A 10,063-nucleotide genomic window follows, 5' to 3' on the forward strand; every position below is an offset into this window, starting at 1 on the left:
TAAAGTTTACAACCCAAAATTTAACAAAACAAAATAGCTCATACATGCCAAATGTTCTCCTAAGTCGACTAAGAAGACAATACCAAAGATTGCTCACGGTGTGATGACTTCGTTGACTGATTCTTAACACCCAAAAGGAGACGAGCCCAAGGAACCTAAAATGGGTGACAAGAAAACACCGAGTGAGTTTATAACTCAAGAAGTCATAAGCATTCCACAACCATCCATTAATACAATTATCATAAAATGAAATAATGAAACAAGGCCAAATGTTCCACCATACCGAACTATACCATAGTTCCTTAGATCTTCGGATCAATCTCATACCAAGTCATACATTTACATTTCATATACTGTTCAATAGGATAATTGAAGCAATTTCCATACATCATTTCATTTCCGCAACAATCATGCAATCAAATGAACTTTCATCTATTCCACGATACCTTATTTACGGAATGCAATTGAAATCATCACATAGATTTAAATCTTACCAACTCCACCCGAGCATGAACATAGCATCTATTAGCCATGAACTCAAGGTACTTACTCTTTCCGCTGTCCATACTCATCTCGATAAAGTCACGCCCCATATAAATGTTCAATCGGAGATATGTGTAGAGTTCGCACACATAGTGCTTAATACTCAATCACGCACACTTAGTGCCATATGATTCAAGCCCGCACACATAGTGCCATATAGTCCAAACTCGCACACTTAGTGCCGTACATTACAAGCTCGCACACTCAAGTGCCAATCTCGCCACCGTACACATCTATTTCTCGCACACTTAGTGCCAAGCAACTTCCTACACATTTCACTATCTCTTTTACGCTCAACATTATCATCTTTTCATATACATACATTTGTATATATTTCATCTCATTAAACACAATTGCATAGATATTACAATCATTTAAGCAATATCAAATATATGCTTAATGACTTACCTTGTGTTGGGTAAAATAGTCCAAGTCGGCTACTCGATGACCTTCGCCTTTCCCTTGCTTGATTCTCCTTCTTTAACTCCTTGAGCTTAATCAATAAATCAACTAGTTTAACCATCTCGCTAAACATTCATAATTCAATTACACATGCATATGTATGTTTGTATATTCGGCAACCATCCTCACTTATTACCCATTTAGTCAACAATCTAAGCCAAGATAAGGCTTCAATATGGTTGCCTCTAACCGAATACATGCTCACCAATTTCCCTTCATGTGGCCGAATATGCATGTCCATGTTGAGGCCATTTATGCACTTATTACCACACAAAAACGGCATACATTTTAATAACTAATACCTTTCCATATTGTAACTCAATACACATCTATCATTTCCTTCATAACCAAAACATCATCATAAGTAAGTATATACCTTAAGATAGTATATACGCATACCAATACATCATGCTCAAACATATATACATATATGTATGCTAGAGCCGAATCTCAAGTTGATTGTAACTAAACATGAACATGATTTCGAAACACAAATCTTACTCTCCATGCAAAGAGCATAAATCACACTTGGGGATGCACCATGGCCGAATACATCACAACACCATAATTTTGGTCATGATTACACAAAGAACTTAGTATATCATTCAAAAATGCTCAAACAAAATCTAAGAGTCCTCAATCCACCATCACATGTATCATCATCAAGCTTCATATTTAACATGCAATGGCATTAACTCAAAATCCACCTTGGCCAAATACCATCCCCATGATATGACAAAGATTTGAACCATGGGCTAATAAGAACATCAAGTTAACAACCAAAACATGCATGAATCTCATGGCACAACATCAAACATACCTTAATCTTGATGCAAATATAGCCAAACCTCTTCCTAATCCTCTTCCAACCCAAGCATGAAGCAAAATTCCTCCCTTCCCCTCTAGTATTTTTGGTCAAGAGAGAATGAAATGGATGAGCAAAATTTTTTTCTTTTCTTTTCTTCCATGTACGGCAATGGGGGGGTTTCACTCACACACACACATTTTTTTTTCTTTACTACCCATGCTTATTTGTTTATTGTTTCCCCCTAATGCACCAACAAAACATGTTTCATGACATGTTTAGCCCATACTCCCTTGTCATGGCCGGCCATCACTTGTAAAAAGGGGGTATTTGACATGCAAGGCCATTGTTTTGCATGCATGCTTTAATTAGTCATCATACATTTCCCCATCATACTTTCAAAGTTTTCTACTAGGTCCTTTCTAGTGAAATTCACATTTATAACTCTAAATTAAAGCATCAAAATGTCACACATGAGTTAACACATATTATAGGCATCAAAATAAATATCAAATTATTTTTATGCCTCGATTTTGTGGTCCCAAAACCACATTTCGACTAGGGTCGTTTTAAGGCTGTCACAACTCTCCCCCACTTAAGAAATTTTCATCCCCGAAAATCTTACCGGTAAATAGGTTTGGGTATCACTCCTTCATAGAGTTCTCGGGTTCCCAAGTAGCTTCTTCCATCCCGTGTTTGAGCCATAACACTTTTACTAACGGAACCCTTTTGTTTCGGAACTCCTTCACTTCACGAGCTAGGATACGAATCGGTTCTTCTTCATAACTCATATCGGCTTGAATTTTAACCTCTGATGGACTAATTACGTGCGACGGATCAGACCTATAGCGTCGAAGCATCGAAACATGAAAGACGTCGTGAATCTTTTCAAGTTCAGGGGGTAAAATCAAATGATACGCAACTGGACCGACTCGTTTGGATATCTCATATGGCCCGATGAACCTCGGGCTCAATTTGCCTTTACGGCCAAATCTGAGTATCTTTTTCCAAGGCGAAACTTTAAGAAACACTTTATCTCCCACTTGATACTCAATGTCTTTTCGTTTCAGATCCGCGTACGACTTCTGACGATCGGAGGCTATCTTCAGATTTTCACGGATTACTTTTACTTTCTGCTCAAAGATCTTTAATCAAATCCACTCCAAAATTTTGTTCTCACCGAGCTCGGTCCAAAACAATGGTGTACGGCATTTACGCTCGTATAAGGCCTCGTAAGGCGCCATCTTAATACTTGGTTGAAAACTATTGTTGTGCGAATTCAATCAAAGGTAAGTACTGCTCCCATGAACCATCGAACTCGAGGATGCAACATCTCAACATATCCTCAAGTATCTGAATTATCCGCCGGATTGACCATCGGTTTGAGGGTGAAAGGCGGTGCTGAAATGCAACTTGGTACCTAAAGCTTCTTGCAATCTCTTCCAAAATCGCGAGGTGAACCTCGGATCTCTATCCGACACCACAGAAATCGGTACCCCGTGTAATCTCACAATCTGAGAAACATACAATTCAGCTAGTTTATCCAATGAAAAATTCGTATGCACGGGGATAAAGTGAGCCGACTTAGTCAGTCTATCAACAACAACCCAAATCGCATCCTTCTTGCTCCCTGACAATGGCAGTCTGGACACAAAGTCCATTGTGACTCGATCCCATTTCCACTCGGGTATCGTAATCGGCTGAAGTAATCCTGAAGGCACTTGATGTTCCGCTTTCACTTGTTGACATATTAAACATCTCAAACAAAGTCGGAGATGTCTCGCTTCATACCATGCCACCAAAACCGCGTTTCAAATCGTTGTACATCTTCGTACTCCCGGGTGGATTGCCATTCGGCTACAATGGGCTTCGTTCAGAATCATTGAAATAAGTTCAATTCTTTGGAACACACAGACGACTTCAACCTCAAACAATCGTCATCACCAATATGAAACTCCGATTCCTTGTTCGAACACACTCAACCCGCTTTTGCAACCAACTCATCATCAACTTTCGAGCTTCACGAATTTGATGAGTCAACAATGGTTTGGCCTTTAATTCGCTACTAACACATTGTCGGGTAGAATAGACAAGTGTACATTCATTGCTCGTAAAGCAAACAAAGGATTTCCGGTTTAAGGCGTCCGCAACCACATTAGCCTTTCCCGGTGATAATCAATGACAAGCTCGTAATCTTTTAACAACTCGAGCCAACGCCTTTGTCGCAGATTTAAGTCTCTTTGAGTCATCAAATATTTGAGACTTTTGTGATCCTAATACACATGGCACTTCTCACCAAATAAGTAATGTCGCCATATCTTTAAAGGCGAATACGATGGCGACCAATTCGAGATCATGGGTCGGATAATTTTTCTCATGTGGCTTCAATTGTCTCGACGCCAGAGGCCACAACTCGACCTTCTTGCATTAATACGCAACCTAACCCAAGTAGGGAGGCGTCACTATAAATGACAAACTCTTTGCCGATTCGGTTGCACTAAAACAGAGCTTAGTTAATTGAGTTTTCAATTGATCGAAACTTTTCGACACTTTTCCGTCCATTCAAACTTGACATCCTTCAAGCGGTTTCGTCATGGGTGTGGCTATCATCGAGAATCCTTTTACAAACCGTCGGTAGTAACCTAAGCAAGTCCCAAAAGCTCCGAACCTCGAGAATATTTCTCGGAGGCTTCCAGCTAAGTATAGTTGAAATTTTACTCGGTCGACTCGAATACCGATGCGAGATACCACATGACCCAAGAAGCTAACCTCTCTTAACCGTAACTTACACTTGCTGAACTTAGCATATAACCGCTTATCCCGTAAAATCGCAACACTAATCTCGGTGCTCGCATGTTCGGTCTCATCTCTTGAATAGACCAAGATGTCGCCAATGAACACCACTACGAACCGATCCAAATATGATCTCAAGATCCGATTCATCAAATCCATAAATACCGTAGGGCATTAGTGAGCCCAAACGGCATCACTAAGAATTCAGTAGTGACCATATCTCGCTCAAGGCGCTTTTGGGTATATCCGAATCTCGGATTCAAGAATCGATAATATCCCGATCTCAAATCTATTTTTGAAAACACCGAGGCTCCTTCAGCTTGATCGAACAAATCATCGATACGCTGTAACGGATATTTGTTCTTTATTGTCACTTTATTAAGTTGACGATAGTCGATGCACAACCTCATGGTTCCGTCCTTCTTTTTCACAAACAACACTGGTGCACCCCAAGGTGAAAAACTCGAGCGAGCAAAGCCTCTATCCACCAACTCTTGCAACCGAGCTTTCAACTCCTTTAATTACATTGGTGCCATACGATACGGAGCTATCGAAATCGGTGTGGTCCTGTACAAGCTCAATACCAAACTCTATCTCCGAACAAGTGGCAAACCCAGTAATTCTTGGGAAAACATCCGGTATTCACAAACCACCGCACAGATTCGGTTTTATTTCTAACTCCTTATCATCAAGTACATACGCAAGGTATGCTTCGCACCCTTTTCTTACATATTTCTGGGCCAACATTGATGATATTACAGCTGGCAACCCCTTCAAGTCCGTAGACTCAACTCGGATCATCTCGTTATTTGCGCATCTCAATTCAATAGTCTTGCTTTTGCAATTCACAACCGCATCATGCACGGTCAACCAATCCAACCCAAGAATAACATCAAATTCATCGAACGGCAAAAGCATCAAGTCCGCCGGAAAACAGGAACCTCGAATGACTAGGGGGCATTTCTTACACACTTTGTCGACCAAAGACGTAACGACCCAATGGATTTGACACCGAATTACGAACTCAAGAGACTCAACGGTAGAGTCTTCTTTGGATGCTAAGGTTTCACATACATATGAATGAGTAGAGCCAGGGTCAATCAATGCAATCACACTAGTATCAAAGAGAGTAAAAGTACCAGTGATAACGTCAGGGGAGGATGCCTCCTCTCGTGCGCGGATAGCATATGCTCTAGCAGAGCACGAGTCTCGGATCGAACAATCGTGTCGAGACCCTCTCTCGATTACCACCCCTACCTCCCGAAATCCTCGGGGTCTACCTCTAGCCGTCGTCCCACTAGATCTTGCACCTTGCATCTTATTCTTCTCATCTAGCTCCGTGCAATCTCTAATGAAGTGGTCCTCGAACCGCATCCATAACAGCCCTATTAATGCACTTACCCCAACATTCACCTATGTGTCGCCTTCCACATTGGGGGCATTCGGCTTTTCTTGACGATTATTGCCCACACTAGCTACCGAGGTAGCTCGTGAGTCCATCGATGGTCGTGCTCTAATGGAAATCCCCGCATCGCCTCGACTTATTTGTGTCCTCTCCGAACTTCTTTACAGCCAAAAATGGAGCCTTGCCCGTCGATCTTTTACGATAATCTCTAGCTTCAAATTCAGCCTTCCTCTTCTCCTTCCGAGCTCTTCCGCCTTGCGTGCTCGCTCAACTAGTGTTACAATTCTTTTATCTCCAAAATACCCACCAAGAGCTTTAACTCTTCATTCAATCCTCTTCAAATCTTTTGCACATAGCAACCTCATCAGCCACACACTCCGAGCATACCGACTAAGTCTTACAAACTCATGTTCAGATTCGATACCATCATACGACCTTGCTTGAGCTCCAAGAATTCCTTACGCTTTTGATCGATGAACCGTTGACTAATGTATTTCTTTCAAATTCGTTTGGAAGAAATCCCAAGTAACTTGTTCCTTTGGGACTATGGAAATTAAGGTCCTCCACCAATAGTAGGCCGAGTCTCGCAACAAGGATATAGCACACTTAAGACATTCATCGGTGTGCATGACAGTTCATCAAACACTCTAATGGTGTTATCAAGCCGAACTCACCCTTTCAAAGATCGCCAAGAATTATGGCCTTAAACTCCTCGGCCCCACGCTTCCTAATCAAGTGCACAGTGGTTTACTCAAATTCACACAGATCAAGAATCGATGGCATTACGGGCTCTTGGGGTGGATTATTTAAATTTGGGAATGGTTGGACAGCCGGATTGGTTCGGGCATATTATGCGACCCACTCATTCATCATGGTGAAGAAGGCTTGTTTCGCCCTTCATCTTGATTATTCGCGGATGACCGAGGCTCAACAGGCGGTGTCCCTTGCGCAGAGCAGCCACTACACTTTCAACGTCATCCGCCAAGGGTCTCTACCGGGTTCCATTTGCTAATCAAAACAAAAATTTCAACCGTCAAGTCATCACATTTTAAGCACTAACACATTGGCATGTATAGCTAGACTCACACGCCGCTACGGTAGTCCTAGAACCGACTAAACCATAGCTCGATACCAATAAAATTGTAACACCCCGACCCGAGACCGTCGCCGGAGTCGAACACGAGGTGTTAACAGACTTCAAACCACTTATTGAGAATTTCCCAGACAAGCTGCCAATCTGTGTACTAGTCGCTTCAAAAATCATATCTTGAGTTTTACAATTCGAAAATCAGTTTCGTAATTTTTCCCTGAAACTAGACTCATATGTCCATCTACAGATTTTTTTCTAGAATTTTTGGTCAAGCCAATTAGTACAGTTTATTAGTTAAAGTATCCCCTGTTGCAGGGATCGACTACACTGACCTTTGTGCGTTACGAATTGGATATCTCCCTGTACAGGGCATCAATACTGATGCCGTTTGTTTCTATAGAAACTAGACTCAGAGAGAAATCTACACATATATGGCATGACTCCTAATTATCTCTGGTTAATTTACAATGATTTTCCAAAGTCGGAACAGGGGATCCAGAAACCGTTCTGGCCCTGTTTCACGAGAACTTTAATATCTCTTAAAATACAGCTCATATGGTCGTTTGGTTTCATCCATATGAAAATAGACCCATCAAGCTTCGAGTACGTAATTTTTTTTTTAGCTATTAATTCCACTTCTACTATTTTTAGTGATTTTTCGATCTCATATCACTGCTGCTGTCCGCAACAGTTACTGCAGTAGACTATGCCAATTTCATGAATCCTTCCTTAGCCTTACTACTCATCCATCATACGTGACACAAATTATGGCCACCTTATCAAAATTAAGGTTTCTAAGACTCGTGGCTATAGATTCTAGCATCCCACTCAAACGACCACATAGGCCATTTTCACATGGCTTAAAGTTTACAACCCAAAATTTAACAAAACAAAATAGCTCATACATGCCAAATGTTCTCCTAAGTCGACTAAGAAGACAATACCAAAGATTGCTCGCCGGTGTGATGACTTCGTTGATGGTTACGAACACCCAAAAGGAGACGAGCCCAAGGAACCTAAAATGGGTGACAAGAAAACACCGAGTGAGTTTATAACTCAAGAAGTCATAAGCATTCCACAACCATCCATTAATACAATTATCATAAAATGAAATAATGAAACAAGGCCAAATGTTCCAGCCATACCGAACTATACCATAGTTCCTTAGATCTTTCGGATCAATCTCATACCAAGTCATACATTTACATTTCATATACTGTTCAATAGGATAATTGAAGCAATTTCCATACATCATTTCATTTCCGCAACAATCATGCAATCAAATGAACTTTCATCTATTCCACGATACCTTATTTACGGGAATGCAATTGAAATCATCACATAGATTTAAATCTTACCAACTCCACCCCGAGCATGAACATAGCATCTATTAGCCATGAACTCAAGGTACTTACTCTTTCCGCTGTCCATACTCATCTCGATAAAGTCACGCCTCCATATAAATGTTCAATCGGAGATATGTGTAGAGTTCGCACACATAGTGCTTAATACTCAATCACGCACACTTAGTGCCATATGATTCAAGCCCGCACACATAGTGCCATATAGTCCAAACTCGCACACTTAGTGCCGTACATTACAAGCTCGCACACTCAGTGCCAATCTCGTCACCGTACACATCTATTTCTCGCACACTTAGTGCCGAAGCAACTTCCTACACATTTCACTATCTCTTTTACGTTCAACATTATCATCTTTTCATATACATACATTTGTATATATTTCATCTCATTAAACACAATTGCATAGATATTACAATCATTTAAGCAATATCAAATATATGCTTAATGACTTACCTTGTGTTGGGTAAAAATAGTCCAAGTCGGCTACTCGATGACCTTCGCCTTTCCCTTGCTTGATTCTCCTTCTTTAACTCCTTGAGCTTAATCAATAAATCAACTAGTTTAACCATCTCGCTAAACATTCATAATTCAATTACACATGCATATGTATGTTTGTATATTCGGCAACCATCCTCACTTATTACCCATTTAGTCAACAATCTAAGCCAAGATAAGGCTTCAATATGGTTGCCTCTAACCGAATACATGCTCACCAATTTCCCTTCATGTGGCCGAATATGCATGTCCATGTTGAGGCCATTTATGCACTTATTACCACACAAAAACGGCATACATTTTAATAACTAATACCTTTCCATATTGTAACTCAATACACATCTATCATTTCCTTCATAACCAAAACATCATCATAAGTAAGTATATACCTTAAGATAGTATATACGTCATACCAATACATCATGCTCAAACATATATACATATATGTATGCTAGAGCCGAATCTCAAGTTGATTGTAACTAAACATGAACATGATTTCGAAACACAAATCTTACTCTCCATGCAAAGAGCATAAATCACACTTGGGGATGCACCATGGCCGAATACATCACAACACCATAATTTTGGTCATGATTACACAAAGAACTTAGTATATCATTCAAAAATGCTCAAACAAAATCTAAGAGTCCTCAATCCACCATCACATGTATCATCATCAAGCTTCATATTTAACATGCAATGGCATTAACTCAAAATCCACCTTGGCCAAATACCATCCCCATGATATGACAAAGATTTGAACCATGGGCTAATAAGAACATCAAGTTAACAACCAAAAACATGCATGAATCTCATGGCACAACATCAAACATACCTTAATCTTGATGCAAATATAGCCAAACCTCTTCCTAATCCTCTTCCAACCCAAGCATGAAGCAAAATTCCTCCCTTCCCCTCTAGTATTTTTGGTCAAGAGAGAATGAAATGGATGAGCAAAATTTTTTTCTTTTCTTTTCTTCCATGTACGGCAATGGGGGTTTCACTCACACACACACATTTTTTTTTCTTTACTACCCATGCTTATTTGTTTATTGTTTCCCTAATGCACCAACAAAACATGTTTCATGACATGTTTAGCCCATACT

General features: G+C 40.3%; 1 long non-coding RNA gene across 1 annotated transcript; it reads right to left on the minus strand.

The window, feature by feature from the left end:
* Nucleotides 1–7,811: 7,811 nt before the first annotated feature.
* LOC128290121 (uncharacterized) lies at nucleotides 7,812–8,960 on the minus strand. Its single transcript, XR_008279763.1, has 2 exons — nucleotides 8,916–8,960; nucleotides 7,812–8,114 (listed from the first exon to the last, which is right to left on the minus strand). It is a non-coding gene; the product is annotated as an uncharacterized LOC128290121 (long non-coding RNA).
* Between the last annotated feature and the right edge of the window lie 1,103 nt (nucleotides 8,961–10,063).

The sequence above is a fragment of the Gossypium arboreum genome, chromosome 3 (genome assembly GCF_025698485.1).
Source record: "Gossypium arboreum isolate Shixiya-1 chromosome 3, ASM2569848v2, whole genome shotgun sequence".
NCBI classification, from domain to species: Eukaryota; Viridiplantae; Streptophyta; class Magnoliopsida; order Malvales; family Malvaceae; genus Gossypium; species Gossypium arboreum.